The sequence below is a fragment of the Syngnathus floridae genome, chromosome 3 (genome assembly GCF_059516105.1).
Source record: "Syngnathus floridae isolate MCC-2025c chromosome 3, RoL_Sflo_1.0, whole genome shotgun sequence".
Lineage (NCBI taxonomy): Eukaryota > Metazoa > Chordata > Actinopteri > Syngnathiformes > Syngnathidae > Syngnathus > Syngnathus floridae.
In genome coordinates, this window is record NC_142415.1 from 20,977,066 (window position 1) to 21,004,276 (window position 27,211).

Below are 27,211 nucleotides of genomic sequence, written 5' to 3' on the forward strand. Positions count from 1 at the left end.
GAGACGATGGACACGAGCCAGGCTTGTGACCCCGGGAGACAAAGGAGGCAAACAATAAGGCTTCTTTGTTCTCCTTGCGAGGCTTGAATCTCATTTTGTGCAGTTGTTGTGAACTGGCAATATTTGTATTTTTGTGTTTTATTCTGGTTTCTTTTTTTTTTCTTCTAATGGAGGCTGATTTTGTAACAGCGGTGTGTTTTGTAAAGGCACAGTGTGAGACCCAGGCACCTCAAAGAACAAAAATATGGGACATGTTGTTGCAAAAGCGCCTGTTAGCTTCCTAAGCACTGCAGAGGAACATCGCGGCAAGTCATCAAAGCGGTGGCTTGCATGTTGCCCTCGAACTTCGGCGCTCTCCAGCATGTCCAGAGGGCCCTAATTTATGTGCATACCAGAGGATTTAGGGGGTCTTTGTAGAGCATATTTTGTTCAAAAAGTAGAAAAACTAAATTTCCTTCTGTTCCTGTAACTCACAGGTGTTAAACAAAAGGCCCGGGGGCCAGATACGGCCCGCCACATCATTTTATGATGATGCCCGCCACGGAGACAAATTGTGCGTCAAATTCATGTCATGACTAAAATTGCAAATTATCTTGAGTTTTTAAAATCAACTTTTTAAAATATTTGAAACGTTTTATTATTATTTATTTATATTTTTTAAATATTTAAATAAAATACCCATGTTGAATGCCAGAGCACTTCAAAACAGTCCAATGTTTTACTGGCAGCCATTTTTTGATGTTTTTAACTGTCATTATCGTTTTTATTGGCGCTTTCTAAGCAGTTCTCGTCTAACTCCTTTGGGTAGAATCTGGTATAAAATCACTTATATAAATATATATTTTTTTGCTTTAAGTTGCCTGGAAAATGCCCTCCCCCAAAACCAAAAAAGGAAAATAAGTTCAAAGAGGTAGAGGATAATCCTTCACAGTCTCCAGAGTTGTGAAGACCCATCTTATGGAGCAAATGGGGTTCTGTTTCTCCCTCAAGGACACTTTGACAGGTCTGCGGGGGGAGAACAACGAGTCTCATCGGCAATCTTCAAATTGCAGCCACTAACTCTAACCCTCAGCCATGATGACCTGGAAAAAAAAAACACACTAGACAATGTGCTGAGCATCACATCTGGATTTTCCACATTACAATACCAGAAGATTTTTCTTGCAGATTTTTTTTTTTTTATTCATACAACTATCAGCAGGTGGTTTTGTTTTCGGTTTGACTGGTTAATAGAGTAAAAATAACTGGCAATGGAACAACTTGTGGTGGTTGGCACAACACCACCATTATTTTCCAGGAGAAATTCTGTCATCATTGCCACGGACCTTATCAAATAAAATCTGATTCATACAAAAACATCTACTAGGCAGCTTTTGAGGACACAGATCAAAATAGCCCTTTCAGTCAGGGATTTTTTTTTTTTTTATTTACCTTTTTTTTTTTACTAGTTAAAAATGACAGAAATGAAAAAAGTGAGTTAAATTGTTTTTTTTTTCCTCCAGAGGAAAATGTGAGTGGTTAAGATGTTCCCAGTGAGTGGTGGCCTTGCAGCTAACGCAAGCTATTATTACATGTCAATTTGTTAAAAAGATGTGAATGCGTTTGTGTCTTCAAGTTTTCTTTAGGATCTAAAATAAAGGTTCGCGCTCAGATTTATTTGAGAGAATCACTTAAATTTTCAAAAGCAGGACAAAGCCTGTGTGCTAATTTAGTTATCTGTGTTGAGCTAAAGTACATATGGCGATGGCAGAAGGTAAGATCTTGCAGATTTTGCATCTAAAACAAAACAAGTCCGAAAATGTCTAGGGGATAGCGGGGGAGAGGGAGCAGCATTAGTGAGGTGTATCTTAAACAACTTCCCTATGCATAAATTAGAAATTATCAATGGGTTTTTTCCTCCCTAAACTTTCTTTTTTTTCCCACATATTGGTTGGGAAGCCCAGGAGACCTAGTATTAAGGAACCAAGGGAAGAAAACACCAGATTTCATCTGATTCCCCCGAGACTTAAGAGTTAAAATATTGAGAGCAAGACTCTTTTCTTGGATAGGGAGTTTTACTTTATTTCTTCCTGATATGGATCCGCTGAGCCGAGTGTGCGTGTGTGTTATTAAATTATCCTCAATGCAATGCGTAACATGCTGCTGTACTCTAGTGGTTTTGGAAGCTGGATGAGAGAATTGTCAAAAAAGGGAGTTTATTTTTCTCAAATTAAAGCTCTAATCCATACATAGGTGTCAAACTCAAGGCCCAGGGGCCAGATACGGCCCGCCACATCATGTTATGTGGCCCGCGATGACAAATTTTGCATAGACTTTGTATTATTACCAAAATTACAAATTGTCTTCACTTTAAAATCATAACGGCCCTCCAAGGGAAACTATGATTACGATGCGGCCCACGACGAAAAAGGAGTTTGACACCCCAGTTAGCAGCTAATTGGTTAAGGAAAGGTTCGTACAGAAATGCCCACAATTAGTCGAAAATGCATCGTATAAAATTTTTTGCCTGTTTTCTTGCCGGAAATGAATAATTTCAGAATAATCAGTCAACCAATTTTGTGAGAGGGAATGTGAGAAAAGGAAACCCAAATAAAACCATAGCAACACATAAAAGGTGACTCACTCGCAAATATGTTGCGAAAAGATGTCCAACTTCAACAGGCGTGTGTTGTTTTTTTTTGCATTTGGTGTTAGAGGTTAAAAGCAGATGACAGAATCCTTTGCAAGAGAGCATTTTTGCCCATAGGATTAAGATTGGATGGCTGGCTTTCAAGCTGTCAAAGGAGCAGACTCAAATCCCTCACTCACAACGCTACATGAAGTGCGTGCGAGCAGTGGTGGAAGGAGATATTTCTCTTTCATGCCACTTACTTCACAAGCCATTCAACACATCAACTGGATTGTGGAGGATTTCAAGTGCCTGGGCAAAGACATGCGAATTGGAGATATTTACACAAAAGTCACATCGTTTAATTGCTAAAATATAACCACTGGCCTGATTGAATCTACAAATGAATGATTAAAATGTGCATCATGTATGGCAAACTTGATTCCAGTCTTGAAGCCACAAATAATTAAACTCGGCACAATACTGTTTTCTGTTTACCGCTGCTTTTCTGGATGTGTCTTCAGCTCGATGCTGAGCAGTCATGAGGCAAATTGGAGTGAAGCAGCAAAAAATGCAATGTTAACCTTGCGAGAAGTCATTTGAATAGAATTACAATGTCTTGGTATTTTGCAAAACCAGGCAGTGTTTGTCTCAAGAGCACCTCGCTTGGGATTTACCTTAGAATGCAAAAAGCATTTTGTTAGCTTATTTAGTTTCATACAATCAATGCAAATCCACAAGGCAGAACTCAACAGTTTATTATCATTATTATTAATGCGCTTAATACAGTTTATTGATTTATTTTTTTATTATTATTATGGATATGCTTGATACAGTTGATTGATTTAATATCACTATTTTACAGAATAACAAATGCAAATTCAGTCCCGGCATATATACAACCTCAGCATAAGCACGCTGGCTTCAGGTGGCCTCCATTTTTATTGCCTTACGATCGAACTGGATTGCCGCCATCGAGTGGCTTGAGCAGGGGTTATTTAAACTTATTTTTGTCGCGGGCCGCATCGTAGTCATAGTTTCCTTCGGAGGGCCATAAAACCTAAATGAATGTATGAACGTTCTTTATAGTCTCACCTACACAACAAACTTTGCGGGCCACATAAAATGTTGTGGCGGGCCGTATCTAGCCCCCGGGCCTCGAGTTTAACACCAGTGGGCTAGAGGGACCTAGGTTGGATCGTGTTTTGACTCATTTCTGGAGGGGTTTCCCCCTTTTGAATCAGATTCTTCTCTCTGGTGGCACAAAATACGATGCCTTAACTTTGTTAATTGGCATAAGTGAACTCACCTCCTTGTGAACTTGGCTCTGATCGATTTCAGCCGTTGTTATGATCATGTTCGGGTAAGCGCTGTCATAACAAAGAGGTCAGGTGTATATACTGCAGTGTTGCATTTATTATGAATTGTGGCTCTGGAGCTACGCTGTCGGAATAACTATTGATTGGAGTGAGCCCAATGCGGCTGACTTTGATTATGCATGTGAGGAGTAGGACATACCTGTGTTGGATCAATACAGGCGTCGAGCTTGAGAACTGCGGCTTTAAAGCAGAACTAGTTAAACCTTGTCGATGATTGTATTTGCTACTGAAAAGTAACATTTGACATGTGATCAGCTGTGCACACTGAAGAAAAATTGGCCTTGACATTTTCCATCAGGCCTCTTCATGATAAAAGACAGGATCAAATTTGCGTGACAATTTCTCATCAAGGGATTTTAGCCGTTTGTTCTGTTGTTTCCAGTCCTATTTTTTTTTCTTCTCCATTTTATTCTGGCTAATTAGAAAACAGTTTGCCCATCCCGCCCACAAAGTCTCACCCCAGCCGGGTTTATAAAATGTTCAAGAACACTGAGCCTGTCAGCTCATGATTGATTGACAACAATAAATAATGGACCGTGTGGTAAAAAATAAAACAATGTTCCGTATATAAGACGGTGAGTCCCCCCCTGCCTGTGCACCATGACGTACGTACATGTTGTGCTGCCGGTCTACTAATTGATGCTCAATGATGGCAATGGAAGCAACCCCCCAATGGCAAATAAATGTTCATCTGCTGTATTGTTTTCTGAAAGAAATCATGAGGAAAAAGCCAATCAATTAGCAGCCGCACGCAGGAACACAGCGGGAATGACAATAATGAAAGGCTCCTCTTCCCATTCGTCTTCCACCAAACATCTAGCAGGTGGAACAGACGGAAAATGGGAAGGGGGGGAGAATGACTATGCGTTCTGTGCTGACAAACAAGTGTGACGATTTAGGGATGGTTCTCACTTTCTGCATGTCTTCCTTGCGTTCATTACTAGTACCTTCACAAATGATGTAATACTCTTTTTCTCTTTCCGTGTGTGTGTGTGCTGGATTTCATAATAATCAACAAACCAACTGCGGTATAGCAATAATTTTGTGTACTGTTAAATGTCTCTCTCTCTCTCTCTCTCTCTCTCTCTCTCTCTCTCTCTTTTCTCTTTCTGTCTCTCTCTGTTTCCTTCTATTACATTGAAATATTTCCATAATGTGATGCAAAGCCCATGTCACATTTACACTTAAGTCTTTCAGAAGGCAGAGAAAATGAAATAAAGACACTAAACTCCTGCCAAAAGTTCAGAGCAGTTTTTTTTGCCACTGCACTTTGCTTCCATTATTGCACCCTTGGGCCCAGGAAGTATTTAATCCGATACACAGCATTAGGAAAACTATTTTTTATGCATTGTGTTCTCTGCGGATGCTCCAAGAATCCCGTAATCCGCATTTATAAGTAGAAACGTGGAGGCTGCAACATATAAGAATGAGCACAAATGAGAACTGCTTGTGCTGTTTGCACTATTATATTATTTTTGTATAATGTGGCTGAGACATATCCAGTTTGAAAAGCATTCTTGCCGAGTTGCATTAAGCCCCATTTCGTCCAATCGGTAGAGTCCGCTGCTGTTCAGTATATTGAAAAGGTTTTGGGGTTTTTTTTATATAAGAGGTGCACAAAATGGATGGATGAATGGAAAATGAAGAATATAAAAATAGACACTGTCGTGGTACAATACATGAAACACGCATGGCTATTCTGCCGTTTATCCTATTCAGGGTCAGAGATGAGCTGGAACCCCTCACAATATGCGACATTTGAAAGCATGCAACAAAAACAAAAATAATACCAGTTGTAATTCTCCGTCTCCCGGTTTTAACACAAGTGGTCTTTTGCTTTCAAGTGCCGCCTCCTATGTCCTTTTCTTGCATTCACCCAAGGTCAGTTTGGTCTCCGTGGCAACAGTGACATTCGGCGCATTGTCAGGTTATTTAATCAAGACTGACTCTCTGTGTTTCAGATGAGCACCGACATGGGCTTTTATTGCTGAAACTGCTGAGTGGGGCAACCCTCCACAAACCTTGAAAAGTGATAGAGTGGAGGAAGAGACATCTTGAGGAGATGCTGCAAAAACCATGAAGCATCATTATTATATTGCTGTAAGAAAGCCCTTCATGTTTGCTTTATTGATTAGACTTGACAAATAGGCACCAAAACATACACTTCACAGATGACCACTGCAACTGCCGACTGATTTCCAAGCCACTTAACTCATTCCGTGTCATTGATGGTTATAGACGTCAAAGATATTAACTGGGTTGGCAGTGAATGAGTGAAACACTTCACTTCTCATTTGAACAATAACAGGCAAGGAGGAAGCCTAGGGAGAGGAGAAAGTGGTGCAAAGGGGGGGCGAGGGGGGGGGGTTCATTTACATCTCATCTGTTGACAGTCAGGTATGTTGTTATCATTGTGGGCTGCCCTCTAGTTTATCTCCCAGTAGAAGATAACAGCCCGCTCCACGTGACTATAGGGCCAGACAAGCAATTATCTATGTGCCCTCTATCCAATGTGATTTAAATCAGCCGGCTGTCCCTGCTCCACTTTCCCCTCTCAATCACTTCCAGCTAAAACGCAAAAGAGACCCTTAATAAAACAAATAGCTAATGTTCTGGGTTTGAGACCGCAGATAATCTGGATCTTACAGAAATAAGACTATGTTGGTACAGAGAAGGGACAGATTTGTGCACGTCGACAGATAAAATATTTTTTGGACAAGAATTTCGTGTTGTTTCACGGCGGCATGAAATTGCTAGCTTAACATGCAAACATGAAGTGTCACTAGTTTGATGTCATTTTTTATGGAATGCACAATCAATTAAAATAAAAAAGTAAAATGGAGGAAAATAAATAGAATCATGTCGATGCTGGCCCACCGGGCATCCGCCCTTGAAGGCAGATGGCTCATTCAGCCCTGGGACTGACAACACTATGTTTCAGTTAAATTTCTAGTCTATAAAATCCAATTTACAACCAATTCAGCAGGCAGACGGCACTTGCTTCCTTTACAAGTAACACATACAAATTGAGTTAATTGTACAATTTGTTCTGTTGTGTTTGCTCATAACTTCAATGAGTGGACTTTTTATTTTGAAGCCGAGGAGAGAAAAAAAATCTTCAGATACAAGACTTACAGAGGAGCACTTCCTACTCTTAAATGTGCACAACAGCACACACACACACACACACACGGCAACTATTTATGGCATGTGCATAGCTGAGAATGTGTGTGCATCAGTCATCCGTCTCGTCCTTTGTCCTGTTTGTCTCTCTGCCGCTTCGCACTCAGAAAGCCGGGCAAGATCACATTAAGTGGGCCTACTGTTGCGCAGCTGCATTTGGCTGAGTGCTGAGGGAGATATGGGGCAAGGCATTACTCTAAGTCAGTCCCAAAAGGCTTCTGACAATCCAAAAACAACAAGGCCAATGTAATTCACTCGGCCAGACATCCTCACTTCGGTGCTTCCAGACCTGTTTGCAACGGTCCCCGCCCCCGCCTTGTTGCTTTTTTGAAATAGGATTTCATTGAAATATGAACGATGTGCTATCTGTGGGTTTATGATGGCAAAGTTCAGATGTGTGTTTCAATTGAATAGAGGGAATCTAAACATTGGTGTGGACTTTTTTTTGCGCTTGTTGATTGAGCAGCAAATGTCGAAACTGGCCTCGGGCTCACTTTGTAAACGTCACATGGCTAGAAAACAGTCGTGACGATCTCGAGCGTTCGGGTGTCAGTTTCAATGGACAGCAAGGGGCGGTATGGGCGGTTCGATCCGAGACAAAGACTGAAATCTATTCATCTGTTGATGTTTTAACAGGCGGTACTAAGATATGCTAATATTAGAACCACTTCACCACGCATTCATGTCAGCGCTCACTGCCTGCACAACACGTTCAAAGTGGCTTTGAAGTATTTTAGTTCATATGCATTTTGACAAGTTCATATCGATAAATTCAAATCGTCATCCTGAAAGAGCCCATGACGGATTAATGATTTGACTATTCCTTCTCTATATAACAGTCAATAATATTTTGCACGAATAATTTCTTTGTTCAAACATGTTTTACTAATTAAATATAATATAATATAATATAATAATGATAAATAATAATATATAAATATATATATATATGTTGATTTGTGTGCTGCAAGTGCAAGTTGTTTTACTGGATTCTCTTTTTTACAGCTAAAGTTGGTATATGGTGTCACATTTAAGGTTACACACCGTGAGCTCAAGTCCGAAAAAGCACGCAGCTGGAAACTTCTCTGACTGTGCGTATTCTCCCGCCCACTCAAATGTGTCACAACTACACATCAGATCTGCCAGTTGTCAAAATATGAGAACGACTCGTCCGGTGTGTGGCACCACAGCTGCAGAGACAGCTCTTCTTCAAAATGTTTTGCAGCTGAGCATGCTCACATCCCAAATTGGAATGACACAAATGCTGCTTATTTCATAATTAAAGTGCGCTACATTTTTCAAACAGATTTGAAGGCATTCACAAGTGTCAGGAAAACCCCATGCTCCAAGATTTGCAGCCAGTCCGTCAGACTTCAATGGAGAAAGCCTCTTTGGTGCTTGGCACAATTCTAGACTGTGCCTAGATGGAAATCACATTTGTCAGCTGATTTTTTTGTCAAAACAAAGTGCATAAACCAGAAATGTAAATTATATAGTTCTTCCCATGTGATGAGCATTATTTGCAAGGGGAAAATAGTTTCTTCATGAATAATGGATTCAACTTGTCCTTGGATATCTGGTCAATGTTGATACTTGACAATGGAGACTTAATAGATGTAATGAAAGTGATATTTTTTTATTGGACAACACCAATGAAATGTGAAACAATTCAACGATAGCCACCAGCGACATTGTATTTTACATTCTCCCAACAAGAAATCAATGATTAGGGGGTCTCTAGATTCTTGGTGTAACAACTTAAGGGTCTCCACTGAGACTGTGTTATTGTTGTTTTCACACTCGGGGGGTGTCAGAGACATTGAACTATTGTTTTTTTTCAATCTTGCTTTATGCCCAAAGCCTGATTTGGTACAGTTCACCATCAAGAAAGAAAATCCTCAAGCTGTCTGTCAGATAACGAAAACCAAGAAACCAGTGGTTGAAGAGAGTGCGAGGGTCAGGGTCTCCCTCAGGAACTCTGCATCCTTCCCCACCCCCCCGATCAACGTTGTGGGTTTTCATGCCTGACAAAGAGTTTCATCAAGCTCCGTGTTGTCTCTCATGAAACGTCTGGTCTTGCACACTCTAATGGTTGCTCCTCAGGGTGTTATATACTACATCGTATCAAGGCCTAGTAGTTGTAAAGGCTGTCTTTGCTCTTGCAAACACAATATGGCAGACATCGTTTGCAGTTTCACTACAAGTGTAGTCTTTGACTACTATTCGTCATCAGACCAGTTTGTATGACAGTTTTAGAATACAGTCGACCCTTGCATACTGACGATTCATTCCGTTTCAATACTTTTAAAATATTGGTGGTTAATGAAGCAATTAGAATCTAAATTTGAATTAAGAGTTGATAAAGGTATCCCACTCTTTGCTTTGTTATTACAAGTACCCAACAACCTTTACTTTACAAAGAACACAACCAGTTGTGTTATTCCTCCTCTGCTTTGCTCAACATTGAACTGAAAGCACACCGGCTTGCCATTTCATAAACGCGTTTGTGTTTTTACGTTAAAATAGGAATAACCACAAGCCATAAAATAGGTAAAAGTGGCGATTTCACTCAGTGTTTGGCAGCCATAGCTCAGCTCAAGGCATCATCAGGTCAAACTTCTCTTCTGTATAGCCCCAGTGAAAAGAATTTTCTAATGAATAACACATACAGTCCAACTGGAGGAAGTCCAGAACGCTGCCATCCAACAGCAAGCGAACTATTGACTTGCTGTGCAGGGCAACCTAAAAGAATCAACAAGGAAAGCCTGAGGGGAGTTTTGATCTACTACTTTAATCTGTGGTCCAAGTCAACATCTCAATTTTATGTGTAAACGTCAGTCATAGGATATTAAACTAAGATGGGATAAATATAAAATGATTAGTCCAACAATCGAGAAATTAGCATCATTTCAGCACCAGTAGCTGATACAAAAAAGAAACATGCCAGGAGGAAAAACTCTGATCTTAGTGCTGTTAGCCGTGACTGCGTAAACAGCAGCAGGCCTGCCTCCTGGAAGTCCTTGTCATGCTAGGTTAACATCGCGACTCTTATTGGGGATAGTTCTAACGTTGCCATGATAACAGATGGGAGGATGGGCTGACATCGTCTCCTCCTTGCTCGCCGCCCCATCCCGGCACGACACCCCCGTCCGTCTCCTTCCTCCACAGCTCAGAGGGAATGTGGAGTCTCCCCCCCGGGGAGCCATCGGAGAGCGAGCGTGGGGCGCCAACAGTTGATCCCGCCTGCAAACATGGGAGCCTTGGCTCCAAGCCAACACAGTGTGCATTCATGTTTAAAAAGTAAAAGCAATACACTGAGGTCCAAAAACACAAACAAAATAAACTAAAGATGAGAAAAGAAAAGCAAAGCTCAAGAGTGAGCTGGAGCTGCCAGGAACAGGCTGCTGTTCTCACAGCGCCGTTGATCAAAGACCATTTATGATATTATGATTTTCAATTATTGATCGTGCTACTGTCTTGTTTTTAACAAATGCTGAAGTTAAGCACCGGAATAGTTGATATTGTGTAAAATGTGAGTGATGTTGGATTCTGTGTTTTTAAGAAGCAGGAGCAAATCACTTCATCATCAAATTTATGCACTAATCAGACAAAAAAGGCGGAGCGGGGGAAGAAAAACAGGCTAAAAGTAATGTTCTTAAGAAAGAAGCAAACAAATCAAGCTTTCATGCATTTTCACTTGACAGAGCTTCCATTTCCCCCCTTATTTAGAGTGAAGTGCTGCCAAGTGGACTGTTGCACACAGATTTTTCTCTGATAGAGAGATCTCCTGTGGAAAGACCTCCACAGCAATAAAGAAATAAGGCAACAGACGTAGGAAAATCCTGCTGGGAATTGCAGAAGAAATATGGACATAAAGTATCTAACCATTCACACATAGTCCTTCATTTATTTTTAACACAGCTTCAACTTTAAAAGATGACATTATAAAGATATCCATATAAATTTCTTATGATTACAAACACTGCACTATGTAACAATAAATAATAACCATATCACTAAATATGTATATGCTTGGCAGTGTCAATCAAACTGGAGCTTTGTCGTCTATTTTTCAAAAAGACATAACCTTCCACTGACTCGTAAACGAATGCCCTAGTTAGCGTAGGCAGAAGGGCCATGCAGTGTGCAAACTGCACTACTTCGTTTTGCATATTATAGATAAGATTTGTATTTTACAGTTACTCAGGAGCAAAATCCTATCAGTGTCTGATAGAGAATTCTGCTCATGTCGAAACAATACAAAGCAATCACCAGACCATAATCAGCTCCTACTTGGTTGTTGCTGCACTTATTCATTCAAAAACTCCATCCCAAATCCATTTGGGTGTCACATGACAGGGCTTAACCAATCGTGAAATAGCAAAATAAAACCACCTGTCGACTAAAACGATGAGCATCAGACCACAAAAAATGATCATGTATGTTTTTTGATGACATGGATTAAACTGCTGGCTTGAAGCTGGCTCCGATATTTAATGTGAAAATCGTATTGTTTATCAATCCCAAGTGTGGTGAAGTACCTAGCCCACAGTAATTGTTGTCAAGCATTCATACGACCTAAACAGATAATATACCCTAACGGATGCACATACAGCCGTCCAAACAATGTAGCCAATATCGCATTCGGAGCTTGTAGTATTTCCACCTGTGTGATCTTTATTTTAGTGCTAGGAATTTTTCTGCCCCAGGGCCTTCATTATTTAGGTAGATGATAATGAGGTTTTCCACAATAAGCTCATGTCTATCAAAAGTCTTCAAAGTATCGTCATGAGGCTTGCCGGGTTGTATTTTAACCATTAAAAGTGACGCCACGGTGTATGAAGCGAGTTGATGAGGGCGGCTTCGGCTTGCCTTACTTGATCCCCAGACAATTACAATTTCATTGTAAAAAGAAGACCACCTACGGCATCATTAAGACGTTGTTTATTCAGCCGATTTGTCGCTAATTCCCATGACAGCCCGAATTAATATTGCATATAGCACGTCCCCACATCATTAACTAGCTTCAGACTTTAATGGGTTACGTGCAAAATATATGCTAACAAACGCCATATGATTAATTACCGGTTATATTTGTTGCAATTTTACCAAGTGCCATACCGTAACAGTAAAACACCACTTAAACATGGGAATGGATTTAAACGGCGCCTGTTGTGATGAAAAAGCAACAGAGGCTGGACTGTGCCAAGCGAGGCCCATTCGGTGGTGAGTCGTGCCGTTCCCGAAACCTGTAATGGAAAAGCGGCAATAGTTGGCACTCATCTGTGAAATGCAAACCGTGAAACATGGGAAGCTTGCTTCATTTGGCCTTTTGCTGCAGAGCTCAACCTGTCCATACAATACCAATAGTGGGAAAATGAATGATGGGAGTGAGGAAGTAAATCATGGCGGTACGGAGGCAGAGAGCAGATGTTTTGGGACCTCTTCTCAGCCAAGTGACTGTTTAGGGTCTCTGCCACTTTGTTCTACTCCACAACATCAATCTCTGCTTTGCCATCTGTGCATTACTCCTTCACAAAGCTATTAATTGTATTTTTCTTTCCCGGGTGTTTGATTTAATTCTTGCCTTTGCCTTTCTAATGCCTCTTTATTTCTTAACAGCTGAGTCTATCCTTGACCACCTGTGGGGCATTACAATCCACTTTAACTAGCTTTTATCCCTCCTCTTAGAAAATGTTAATTCTTATCAAATTCTACAACGAAGGCTCCATTTCCCAAGGTCACAGTTGGCCGAGTATTTTTATTTTTTTTATTGACAATGTTGACGTGAAGTAAAAACATAGTGACTCTGTGTTTGTAGCCTTGCTTTCGGCCATTAAGAAGATTCCATAATGCGTAGGAAACCAGCTGGCAAAAAAAAAAAGCTTCTGGGTGGCTTTCTGCCGCCCTTCTCATCTTGCGTGAGGCATTAGTCTCAATATGCAGCACATACTGTCCTCTCAAGCACAACAACACAACAAGCCTCGCAGGCTGAAGGCAGCAAAACTGCACGAGGGCGCTAACTGTTTGTTTCACTTGGTAAATATACAGCCAAATGTACATCATGTAGTTTCATAAATTTATTTCCCGCTTATGCCGATTCACGCTCCATCAATTTGCAATGTTTGCAGACTATTAAAAGTTGCCTCATTTTTCCTCGCTGCGGCATACAATATGAACATGTACTTTATATCCTGAAACTGAAGTATTTACTCCGAGTTTGGTTTACGACGCACTACGCTCGAGTGCCCTTTAAATGTTTCATTGAATGCTGGGACAAGATGTAAATAGTGGAAGTACGTATATTGCTGCATTTTAGCACCAAGTCTGTTTCGTTATACGTGTAGGTGTACAATTGATTGACAGACTTTCTGTTAAGTTATGCTCGCAATTATATATTGTTTCTAATTTATGTTTTGATTAATTGTATTCAGTATTTCTTGGTTGATGATGAAACTGATGAATAACTAGTTTTTAAATCAGAGTCTAGTAAAAACTATTTATTTTAAAAAAAGAGGAATGCTAAACATTTTTAGAATTTTTTTCTATTTTTTAAAAGTGACGACAATTTCTAATCTTACTATTGACACATGAAGTCGATGCACAATTTGTCTTCACGGGCCACATAAAATGATTTGATGGGCCATATCTGGCCCTTGGACCTCGGGTTTGACACCAGGGTCCAAGTGAAAACACCTGTGTTAATTAAGTGGGCGTGTTTAATAGAGACCCTTGTGCACACAGAAGTAGTAATAGTTGTTGCAATGAGTTGTGTGCTAACAGAGCTGAGCGTCCTCCCTGGCTTTCTCTTTTTTTTTTTTTTTATCCACTGAGTTTGATGCAATTGCAAGGTTTCACACAAGTACCTGCTGGCTGCTCTGGCAACACTTTACTTCCTAATATTGATCTTCCTTTGAGTGCAGTAAAATGAATAAAGAGCAGAAACTATGGAATACTAGCTCAGGTGGAGTTCTTGAAGATGGGTCATCGGCTCTTTCAGCGTTTTAAGGTCAGTTTCACCCAATCATATTATATCAGATGTAAAGACCTCATAGCAGGACACATAAAAAAGGAGACTCCTTGGGTTAGATGTTTATTATTCGTGCAAATGTCATCTGCCATTTTCATCGACACCCCACTTGGTACAACCAGAGTGTGTGACCATTCCATTTCTTCTAAATTCTGATTTTAAAAATAGCCAACATATTAAAGCAAAAAGATGCAAGATTGTATGTAAATAAAAAAAAAAAAAAAACTCATCGCAAAATGCGCTTTGTTATCTGCTGTAGTCTGGGAAGACTGTAAAGATGAAACAGTGACAGAAGCTCACCTGGAAAACAACCCTTTGAGCTGACGTCCGGATGCTTCCTGCTTGCAAAGGCTTCAAACATTTATAAAACGAAGCTAAAGGCTGTGCTGCTGCAAAATTGACTACCTAATTATTTAAGAGTTAGTAGCAAAGAGGGGAAGTGTCATACAGCCGTATACCTTCTATCTGACATAGCATCAGTATAAAACTGTGAACCGGGAAAGATGTACAGTCCATGATCAAATATGAATAATTGATGAAGAGCCATCATATTGAAAGCCAAAGAAACACACTGGTAATATTTTTGTGAACCCCGGCGACCAGTATATATATATCATTTGTGCCTAGATTCCTCCTGCACCGAAAAACTGAACATAGAGGCAAGCTGGCCACCATGAACACTCCACTGGTGCTGAGTGCCCAGAAAAGGAGAGTCCTGAATATGTCGTTAATTATTAAAATGTTGAAGTACCTATCAAAGCTTTATTTCCATTCATCTGAATTTACAGCTTACGCATTGTCATCTAATTAGTACGGTGAATGAGCCTGTCAACTGTACAAAGGCAGAGGCAGCCCAGAGTATCTTCAGGCCTTCCTTTGTTAGACTTATCTCATTCCAAGTACGTGCGAGTGTGCGTGCACACGTGTGTGTGTGGTCGTGTCTCACACATATCCTGCCCACTTTATTCTCGCTTACCATATTTTCCGGACTATAAATCACTTCAGAGTACAAGTCGCAGTAGCCATAAAATGGATAATAAAAAAGAAAAAATATATAGGTCGCACTGGAGTATAAGTCGCATTTTTGGTGGAAATTTATTTGCTAAAATCCAGCAGCAAGAGCATGAAGATTGGATAAATTGAAGGCAAAAGGGCAGTTGGACCAAAACACAGGGAAGTTGTGAGATTGAGCAGGAGGGGGGCATTTATTTTCCAACAAAGGTAACAAGATCAGAAAGCATAATTAACAGCCCAAATCCTTTGCAATCTCTAGTTACAAAATGTCCAATTCCTTATTCAACGCCAAAAAGTTCGCTTTCTGAATGAATACTTGAGTTTCAGTGAGTGTGACATAAATTCTTAACTTTCATGTCTTATGAGAGTCAGGTGGGAGCCTCTTAACTCCTCTTGGAGGTGACTGCAGCTGAAGTCTGCCACACATTCAAACACAACCTCAGCTACAGCACTGCTGACTGTGCTTAATCAAAAGCTCCTACCGCATTCAAAAAGTTCTTTCAAAAATATCACGACAGGCAGAACAAAGGCAGCCGCAGTGGTTAAAGATGTCCTTGCTCCAAAAGCAGTGGGTGATGTTCTCGAGACCCTGAAATGAGATCAAATCCAACCTGCCTTTCTGCTTACACACTGATAGCTCAAATAAAGGCAACAGGAACAGGAAGATGTTTCCCCTTTGCGGTTCCAAATGCAGACCCACAAATAAAATGTGAAGGTCAAAAGTGCTTCCTTGGAAGGTTTTGCCATGATGATGATTATGATGATAAACATAAATAAAAATGAACCGAGTAGACATTATATGAAAAAAGAGTAGACATATGAAAAAAGTATTTTATGCATCATTGTCAACAGGGAAATTTCCGTCGTGACTTTTAACATTCCAATTACTATTTTTAAAAAGTAGCCTTCTTTTGTATTATGTGCCCTGTATTTTGTCTGACAAGCTTTATTGGCTCCCACTTAGGCCTCCCACTTAGACATGCTTTCTGCTTTACTAAAAACACTGTGAAATTCATTCCGCAGCCAAAACCGGCTAATAGACGCTCAAACAAAACTGAGAGCATCACAGTCTGCTGCACTGATTGATTGGTGAACATTAAAAGTCACCTGCCTTTTATCCTTATGCGACTATTCCATCAAAGCGAGGTCGATGTGCCCGGCTGACATGGGTGCTCGTGGAAACGGCCCGTCACAACTTTTCACTGCTCTCGTGTGAAGTGACGCAGCCTGTCTGTTTCTCTTTGTGTGTCAAGGTACTTTCCATCTGGCCACATGCACGCTGCAACAGCGCTGCGGGCTTTTCATCAATCTGAAAACACAACCTGTCAACAAAGATTGAACTAAAAAAATGGTAAGCTTTTTATTGTATGTTTTACATCTATAGTACTTATGCGCTGGCAAAGCTAGAGGGGGGCTGCAGGGGGCATTGGCCTCCCTAAAATATGCTTGCACCCCTGAGGATTCAGGCCAAATAATCAACTTTTGAGTATTTTCCAAGAATGATTTGCAACATTATCCACCTTTTGCTATTATTGGAACCTATAATGAATGTTTCTCAGGTTTTTCCGAACAATTTTTTGAGTTTAAAAAATACTTATAAAAAAAGTCCTGGCTCTGCCAGTGCTCATGAATATTGTAAGAACTTACAAATTTGTTGTATATGCAAATGTGGATGTGTGAGTCATCAGTTGAACTCTGTGGAATCACAAACGAGTAGGTTTTTCTACTTTGGAATAAAGAGATACATTTATGAGAATTTTGTTTGATGAAGAAGGAAGGAACAAGGCAAGGGTTAGTGGATGAAACACAAAATCAGTACGGTTGGAATGCAATTGCAGCTGAAAAGGGATATTCATAGTTCTTCAAATGACTTAGAAAAAACGAGAAAAAAGGCTTCACGACTCAGGAAAGGATGAAATGACATCGATTGTGACTTTTCTTATAAATATTCAAAGTTCTGTATGATTTGTAGTCTTCGCATATTGAACGGTTGGTATTGAAGGCCATTCAAAGAGTTTTTCACACATGAATTGTGAATTCCACTTCATACATATGCCTTGAATACACCATTTCTGTGCGTGAAGGTTATGAGAGCTGAAGTAGAACTATGTATCCCTGAGGATGTGTTTGGCTCTTTGCCTAATACCACACAACTGTTTTGAACAATCGTTTTTACAGCACGGACCAGAGCAACGCATTAACCTCTGCTCTTCGTGGGCTGCTGATGCTCTAATATATTTAATTATGTCAATGTTTTCCTCTTTCTAACTAAGAAGCATTGACTTTCTCTTTCCAAGGGGTTTTCAGGTTGGTAATACATGATGTACCCAAAAAATAGCAACAAAAACAAAAAGGCGGTGCTCTGTTTTTCTTTTGTGATAATGACAGCCCTGGAGATCAAGAATGAATACAAGGCTACAGCGGGAGTCGGAAATTATGATGGATGTATGCATGGTGTTGTGTGGCAGGCGTGCAATCCAATGCCATCACGTCTTGTAACAATATTGTGTAAACTTGACCACCATGAGTCATATTTGATCATATCATGGTGCCATTGTCAACGGAGAAGCACAAATGAGGTGAGTAGCCTATTTATTTATTTGTGTATATTTTTGTGTATTTATTTATTTGGTTATTTTTATCTATTTATATTGTTTTTTTTTTTTTACTGGTAGTAGTAGTATTTATTTAGTTTACAAAAGTTGGGCCATGTTTCTTTTAATATACACCTGAGGACAGAAAAAATATACCTTGCAATATGCAGGAGTCATATTTTATCATATCATGGTACCATTATTGTCAATGGAGAAGCACAAATGAGGTGAGTAGCCTATTTATTTATTTGTGTAGTTATTTTTGTGTATTTATTTATTTTTATTTATTTATTTTTACTGGTAGTAGTAGTATTTATTTAGTTTACAAAAAGCTGGGCCTTGTTTCTTTCAATATACACCTGAGGACAGAAAAAATATACCTTGCAACCTGGTATTTTGTTTTTTTCTATGATTTGTCCAACTGCATCCATTTCAGTATATTTATCGAAAAACAATTAGCCGAACATAAAGGCCACGTGCAACAGGTTTGACAAGAGGAGAGCACGGTGAGTAGGGACGAAGACCAGCCCGAGCAGTGGGATTCATGTATTCATGAAGTGCCTGTATGCATGTCCCGCAGGGCGCCTTGTGTAGTCTGCTCTCTTTAAAGACAACAGAATATTCTATTGAAAGGATATCAATTTTTAATCCTAAATGGCATTCCCTGCCTGTTTCCTATTGTTTTTTCAAGTGACTGAGTTGATATGGCTTTATTGTTCCCATGTAGCTTTTATTATCTGGGGGCATGGTGTTATGATGCCTCCCGTGTGCCGACTTTGCCTTTTCTGCCTCTCTACCCCGTTCCTTTCCTTCTCTACGCTTTGCCGCCTTCTGACTTGTTCTTTTCATGCACTCGCTCGTGTTATTCATACACTCACAGTTTGAATATAACCAGATTATACTCAGGAGATTTTGAAGTTGATTCAAAGGAAATACAGGAAAACAGTTGGTTACTGAAGGAAATGCCAAATGTCAGTAATTCATTTTTGGGGGGCGAATTGGCTTGCCTCGCTGAATCACACAATTGCCAGTTTATTTTTGAAAGACGCGCTGCGGCACCTCTGCGGCACGAAGCTTTTTTTTTTCCCCCCACACTGTGATGAGAAAATCATCCTTTTTCTCCTTGGCCCAGGATGATGTTAATTCATTGACTTAATGAGATATGATTCCAGCAGACGCAGGTGTGGGCAAAAAGCAGGTGCTGCTATGCGATACTGTCAGAAAATGCATGTCCCTCATCTCTCCGCAAGAACCTTGTCTACCTGCTGCCGCAACCTTGTGAAATAAGAACTCTGATGTTTTAATTAGGAGTGAGTGTGTCATTAATTACATATATCGTTTACGCTCGTATCAATGTCTTACCGAGATTGGCCTGTCCTTTTTTGGCTCCTCCCATTCTCCTTCCTCTTCAGGTCAGTGCAGTTTTAAAATACCAGAGAATTTAAGTCTATTACCTTCTTGGGGGGGGAAAAAGGGAATCAAATTTGTTAATTTAATGGATCATGTTAAGTTCCATTCATGGAAGTATATCTCGCTGCAGGAAGCATTACGCGGTCCAATGAGGAGGTACGCTTGAAAAGGGAGGCCCCTGAGAGCTCATCCAAACGGACATCATTTAAGTGAAAGCGGGATTGCATGCAGCGCCGATGAGTCTCTTCAGTGACTTGGGGAACAATGAAGAGAACGATTTCATATGAAATGCATCTTGCTTCATTACGCCACCTAATTTAATTTGTCCCTTTTGTACACGTGAGATGATGAGGTCAGAAGGCTGTGGAGAAACCTGAGACGGAGGTTGTTGCTGCCAATAAAATGATGAAGCTGTACCATGAGAAGAGGTGGAATATATCTTGATATTTCAAACCGGGAGCCGAGAGTTGTACGGTCGGACTCGAAACTGCGAGGCGGAACTGTCGGCTGCTCATATTCGAATCAGATTTTATGATCAAAACAGAGTAGCGTATTTGCCATTAAATTAGTTGCCAAACTTTAAAAAAATATATCTATTATTTTAGGCATTGCGATTTAAAAGACTAGCCAACGTGTTGCTCAAAGAAATGTATTTTCATTCAGGCCTGCACCAAAATACCCCGTTCACAATTTTATTATAATGCCCAATCATGCCCTGGGTGAGAATAAAAAACTACAATACAATAACTAGATACCTTTTGTTGGCAGTATTTTCAAACGTGTGTTCTTGATATGTTTTTAAGCGTACACCTGCTGACTTTTTGAATTGCAAAACGGGCTGAGTAAACGAGGGCGCAGCAGTTGGGTGATGACGGCGCCAGTGTTATTTCTGATGAGATCACTTAAATAATGGAATGTCTGTGCGCATCAGCTCTTACACTGCCACTGCTGTCTACTTCCAAATAGCTTTATGATTACTGCACCACACGCCACAGTTAGTTAGACTGTAATGGTAGTCAATTTGTTTGAAAAATAGGCCATAACCGCAACAATTCTTGCTTTATGGTTCTCATTTGTGTGCGCACCGTATCAGATTTTTTTTTTTCTTCTCCAGAATCACTCAAATTGAGAGGCATGTTGAGATTGTATTTTGTTTTTGGAGCTTAAATTGATGTAAGATAGACAAAATGTATTTTTTGTTTGTACTCATCACCTGGAATATTCTCAGTGGGCTCAATGGAAGGGACAAGATTGATGACCACCTGCCACTATTTTCTGTGTCTCTTCTAGTCATTGTTTTTTTTATTTTTTTTGACAACCTGCTCATGACACTCTGACACGCGTCTCAGTGCTGTCGAGCAAACGTCAAGTTTCTTGATGTCAAAATATGAAGAGGACTGTTTAGATAACCATTCTAATTGGCTTTGACGATTAGGTAGGTTGACTGAATTGGGAGATACCGAAGAACGACCAGGTTTTGATTTCCTCAAACCATGGTGTTAAATATAAGGGACATCCCGATTTTGTCAGAGAACAGCCAACTCATAAAAATCACTTTAGAGTATGACGATTAGTTTGAGATAGCAGAGTAATTAAGTTAGTATGCAAAGTAAAATAGGGCCTGTCGGGCATATAATCCATATCCATTGTGCCACAAGAACATTTTGTATTGTTAATGATTAGAACGCAGAGTCATTAACAAGCCCTGCAATCAACTCCTTCTGCAAATAAAAGAACAGAATGCGAGAGAATGTGGAGGCAAATATAGCTCGAGCATTCTCGAAGGATATATGCAGGGGACATGGGCTCAAAGGTTGGTGCCTGATACTATTGCAATCTTAGATGTGCTCCTGTCCACACATAGGCGGAAAGGTCAATGTATGGAGGTGGCATCAGAAAAAAAGTAGCACTGCCCTTGAGCTAAAGAAAAGAAAATGGAGTTTGCGTGGTAACGGTACTACTTGGTCAATACATGAGCTTCAGTACTGAAGAGGGATTAAAATCTGAAAGCTGCAACTCTTACTTTCAGACTGGAAATATTTTAGTAGCATTCCAATCTATCGAAATCAGATATTATTAATGTTCTGTTTAATTGAGAAGGTTTGTTAGTCGGGGAAGTACCTGCATTTTGACAAATGGTCCTTATTTGTGCTTTTAAACTGTATTCTGGGACAAATCAATATCATTTTCATGGAAACCTCAGGTAAAATTTCACTCCAAAATATAGTGGGATTCAATATTATTTTCGTTGAGCATAGCATCTGTGTATTTCTCGTCTTGAAGGTCAGACAGCCCGTCAGAGTGGAGATACAGATGTACAATAGTTCGGCTTCCTCATTGTGTTTTTACCTCCAAGCAAAAATCAATCAGATCTTCATAACGGTTCAATGTTTACGTTTTCAAGTCGCCAAGGGCTAGTAAAATGATGTAAAAATGAGGTCAAGTTGGTATATGTCTGTGAGCATGTTACCAACTGCAATAATTAATCAGTTTTACTGCTCAATCCCTTGGACCACCACGCCCTAGGTTCGTCTCAGGGGCTCCATGTTCGAACTGCAGCTGCGCTCCAGTGTAAAAACTGGCACATCTTGATTGTCGAGCTGTTGCAAGCCTTGTTAATTTGGGGAATTTGGCTCTGTACCACGGTGGGCGTTCCAGTGTTCGCTCGCTGCATTGGACTATTTGATGGCTGATGAAATCGTGCTCGAATCATGTGCAAATATTTGTGCTAGCGTGATTTGAGTAAATTTGAGGTGCAGGAAGGCAGATGGACGTGCTCTGAGGAAAATGTGAGGTGGGTATCATAAGTATTTTGTTCATAAATATGCCAAGAGGCGTTATCGGGGTTGGAGGCGTTCTTCTTTGTGCAAGCCTGTCTCGTGTTTAAAAACTGCTCCCGGGATGCAAGCACTCCACAATCTCCACAATCACAACAATATGGCTGCAAGCACAATACGAGCTAACAGGATCACAAGCCTCTGTGGATCCTGAGCTGCCATCTGCGAGGACTCAGTTAGCCCAAAAGGAGAACGACGACTAAAAAATAAGACATGGAGTATACAATGTATTGGGTCCCCAAACCAGGACTGCAGGTGGGCACGGAAATAATTCATATTGTTTATTCACGCCGCTCACTTGCATTGCCCGGTTTCCTGCCTTCGCCCGGTGGTTCTACAAGGGACGGTGGTTCTTTCCAACATATCGTGGTCCAATTCGTACCAGGGCTGAGTCGGCCTTTTGTCAGTGCGGCCGAACATACCAGCCTGGTTCGATATGCAAATGAACAGATTCAAATCCTGATGTCACTCGAGAGCCAACTGACATGATTTCTCTCTCAAATACTGACTGATTCCTCGGGTTTTACGCCTGATCATCTGTACTCGCATGCGGTTGCGTGCAGCAGATTTCCAAGCTGTCACTTACGTGAGTCATAAGGGGATTTAGTCCATTAAAATCCAGGTGATTTGCGACGTGAACTGCCTGGTGACGCGTGTATGCCAATTTTCCTGGATCTGCACGATTCTTTCATTCTGGCCAGTACTGTCGGTCCCTCAAGGGAACATCTTGAATGGGTGGCTGCTCGACAACAACGGCTACCAATTATAACCGTGGCTCATGACACACTGCATTACAGCTGTGCACTTTGCAATACCCAAAACGTAGCCTAGGAAAAATATACGAGATGCCAGACAGAAATATTTGAGCTAACATTGGAAGCCAGCGCCTTTGAGGCAGATGTGCTAACTCCATGTAGGTACGTGTTTTACTCACTTTCTTTTTCTTTGTCTAATATCCTTGGGGCTGCAGGGGCCATTCTGCTGTCCTCGCAGCATATTCTAATGAAAATACCTCAGGAGGCTCTTTTCTTAGTGGCACTGCCAACACTCCTATCATCAGTCCCTCGAGCGTTCGTCACCGAGCTTGTACCTGCCTCGGAAGGTGGAAGGCACTCGTTGTGCGATAATGTGATTGTTTGGTGCTCGGGATCCTTTCGAGAAAGTATGATTTCAATGGGGAAATTATACCTTGCGTAAAAAACGGACCAGAGAAATGTGAAAATGGCAAAATACATCATAGAAAAGTACTGATTATTACGGTCACTGAAAAGGGAATGTAGGAACATCGATGAAAGCGCTGCTCGTTTAATATCGATGGGAAATTTGTTGTGATGCTGTTTCACAGCCTGGCAACAAGATATAATTTCACACACTACAATAAGTCCACACACCTAAATATCAAATTTAATTATATTGATTTTGAATTAATTTAAATGCCACAATGAGATCAGTCAATGGAGTTGACGACGGAAGAATATTCAATTTCAATTTGTGTTAAAAAACAAAAGGAATGGACCTGAGTGACATATATATATTCCGTAACAGCATAAACCTCTTTAATTACTGACTTAAATAATATTTAACAGCATGTCAAAGATGGAAAGGAAAAAGGCAATTAAAGCTTGTTTTTTTATTGTTTCACACCTTGGTATATTTTCATACACAGCTTGGGCGTAAAACCAGGCACAGCTTTTGAGCACAAAGGATCCCCTTGTGTTATTTATTAATTATACTGCAGAAGAAAGAAAATCGGTGAGCCAAGGACTGATATTTGTCACCTTTGCAATAATGAACTCACAGATTGAAGTTTTTTTTTTTTTTCTATTGAATTTTGTTTCCTTTGGCACAATCGTAATACTCTTCTGTGCTCTGTAGTGTGTGATTTATTAGCGCAGTACAGTTGTTAACTACCAATTCATATATCCGACAAGATAATAAGGAATGAGCCTGGGGGAGCAGACAACAAAGGACACGTAGCCAATTATTTCTCTCCCAACTCTGATTCTAGAAGAGGGAGTTTTGTTTTGTCCTGTGCAACACGTTACTTCTAAGCCACATTTTGGGTGTGACTGGAGACAACTGGCGATCGAGCTGTAGTTACTTTCGAATTACTGCTTGAATACCAACTTGATGCAAATAAAAATAAAAAACATTGTACTAAGACGGTGAGTGGTGTGCTTGTTAGAATATGATGGCAGTTGATTTCTTTCTTAAAATTCACAAGATGAATATAGCAACTATCCTGTTGATCGTATTTCATTTGCTATCTGACAGCCATACAGTCGTATTTTATGAAAAAGTACAACTTACACTTCATCAAGCATCAATTTGAGTTACTATCTACTCGTATTATAGTAGTGATGGGGAAAATGAAGCTTCAAATTTGCTTCATGAACAAGTTGTATTGTTTGACTCTATCGATGGCACTTTGTTCGATATTGCACTTTTTTTTCTTTCTCAAACCCCTTTATTCCAAGAAAGTGCCATCTACAAGAATTGGTTCTAAATTCAAAATAAATGTCTTTCATTAGGTATTAGTTTGCTGAAATGTACATTAGTTAGGAGCATAAAATCAAACTAAGGCATTAACAGCTGCATTAAAAAAAGTTTTCTCTCTTGTAACTGCTCTGCTTCAAAAATGATTAATGCCACACAAAAAAATGCATTTACAGCAGCATAAAAATGAACTAACGCAGTAACAGCTGTATTGGAAAAGTTTCTCTCTTTCTTGGAAATGCGATGGTTCAAAAATGCTTTAAAAAAAAAAAAAAAACTTACTTTTTATACTAATTGAGATTCACCTTCACATTCCCCTAAGATACAAGTGCATATTACCGGAATCGTATTAAACCGTTCAGAAACAAAATTGTAGGTGTGTTGGTGTGTGTGTGCATGCCCAGAAAAGCTCAAGTCTGTGCACGTCGAACGATAGGCCAATCCTGCTGCGATGGGGCTTAATGTCACTCCTGCATTTGGACAGGGGGGGGAAAAAAGTCCCAGGCATGATTATGAAAAACGAGATTGGTTTTTCAGCATGTTTAGCACATTTGCAATCCCCTGGACACCAGCAAGAGATTCTTAGAGGAAGTAGTATGTCGATCACTTTGCTAGTATGCAGTTATACATTGTCAGGGAAATTACTTTTGGATATGTGCAGTTCACAGTCAGCTTCATGTTTGATACAATCTGACAGTGATCCTTAAACATAAAGTACAGCCCAGATTTGAAACCAGCTGAGCTGTCTTCTCAAAGTTTGAATAGCACAGATCAGAAATGGGGCAACTTTGTTGAGGGACACAATTGTTTTATTGGAGTGTGTGAACAGTCAGAAGAAAAAAAATCACAGACATCAATGTTATTAATCATGCATGGCAGAGCTAGAATTTTTTTTTTCCTTGGGGTGGCTGAGGCTATCTCAGGGGATTGGCAAAATAAAATATTTCCCAAATAATTCAGAAAATGCTGATAAGCATTCATTAAATGTTCCCTACTGGGGACAGGGGTAAATATGTAAAAAGAAAAACTTCCTGGGAAAACTCACTGAGTTGGTGAGACGGCAAACCCGTGTACAAAAAAATGTGCAAAAAACTAATTTCTGGAAAATTGTTAAATGCCTGCTGACGTTACTGCTAGCCTAAACAAGGGGAATGGACTGTACCAAAAATAAAGCAAAAGAAAACAGTTGGCTAAAACTTCTTCTCTTGACCTGGCAGTCAGTGTTTGCAATTTGTAACAGTGCCCTTAGGCTGGAAGCAAGACCTGTAGTTGTGCTTCTTGCGATTGTCACATGCATAAATAAACAAAACTCCTGATTTTTATTTGAATCAACACTTCTGTTTGGCTCCGACAAAATCTTTGGGACCCCGCACACTCGATAGTCTTGGGGCATTTTGTTTGTTTGTGGGTGTGGCTCCCCTCCGGCAATCTTCATTGCTGATTCACTGCAGCGACTCAGTCTGCCTGGCAGGCATCAATCAACTCTGCAGCCCGGCAGTTCCACAACCTGAGTACATGATTTGCTCTGTCCGGCTAACGCTTTGCTTCTCTCTCAACCTTTTCTTTTACCGCAGTATGCCAATCTATTTGTCCACATTTTTGTTTTTTTCCCCTGTGAGGTCTCTTCACCTTCTTGTTTGTTTGCCCATCGCAATCTATCTGTTTGCTTTCCTTCAGTCTTCCACCTAACTTGTCGAAATAACTTTTGTCACACTTTTTTTTTGCACATTTATATAGAAACATTGGTTGATGGGATACAATGGTGTTGTTTTCACAGCTCTTGATAACGGGATATGCAAACAAATGCCATCCCGTATTGGATTGAAACCATCTGTACGGCTTTTGGGAATGAGGCTTATGATTGGATTTCCTCCCTGCATTAAGACTCTCAGTTTATGCTTTATTAAATTGTAAAATTGCCCAACATCCTGGCTCCTCTACTTCCTGTATGTCACTTGTGTGCGGGTGAGGAATACAAATTATCGGAGTGCTCAAACATGTGTCAATAAGCACACACACACACACACATGACAGAGCCACAGCTGTTTCACCAGAGTTATTGTTACAATCATCTGACATTTAAGCAATTGGCCATCCCCCAAATTCACTGGGCAAACCAATCAGCTCATACCCTTGCACTTTTTTTTTTTTTTTTGGATCACCAGGAGCCACAAATCTCTCAAATCCCCCCCGTGACGTCTTCACCCAAACTCAGGCTGTCACTCAAAGCCACACACATACACACTCAGGCCAAATAGTCACGCTGAGTCGATTCACCCTTTTCGACTGAATGCAATTCAATTATGAAAAGAAAAATGTTGAATAATCACAATTTAGTGAATGGAAATGAAATGAGATGCAAATAAGCATGCTCCTATGCATTTGAGGCATTTTGTCACACATAATAGTATAATGTTGATAAGGGAAGTGAGGCCAAAATAAATGCTGAAAATAAGCTAGTGCAAGTCTGAGAAGCAGAATGAAATATAAGCATCCTGAAATGTTTGGGAATTTGAATGTTCTTAATTTAACAACGTCTTCTTGCTTGAAGTAGTTTCAGAATTAGCTTTATTGGTGAAAGATGTAAAAACATCTCTCTGGTAGTTTGATCCACAAGCAAAATGAAGTGACCAGTCGTGCAATAATCATGATAGCCTACA

The 27,211-nt window shown here is 40.2% G+C and overlaps 1 long non-coding RNA gene across 12 annotated transcripts in view; it reads left to right on the forward strand.

The window, feature by feature from the left end:
* Positions 1 to 27,211, forward strand: part of LOC148401075 (uncharacterized) — a 95,719-nt gene that overhangs the window by 26,405 nt on the left and 42,103 nt on the right. For 7 of the 12 annotated variants that reach the window (XR_015857626.1, XR_015857618.1, XR_015857615.1 and 4 more), the window contains 3 exons: positions 5,949 to 6,087; positions 16,468 to 16,565; positions 17,603 to 17,793. This is a non-coding gene — a long non-coding RNA (uncharacterized LOC148401075). Of the gene's footprint in view, positions 1 to 5,948; positions 6,088 to 8,175; positions 8,262 to 8,476; positions 10,046 to 16,467; positions 16,566 to 17,602; positions 17,794 to 19,348; positions 19,639 to 27,211 lie in introns of those variants that run through there. The other 5 variants (XR_015857624.1, XR_015857622.1, XR_015857623.1 and 2 more) reach the window with 4 other exon arrangements.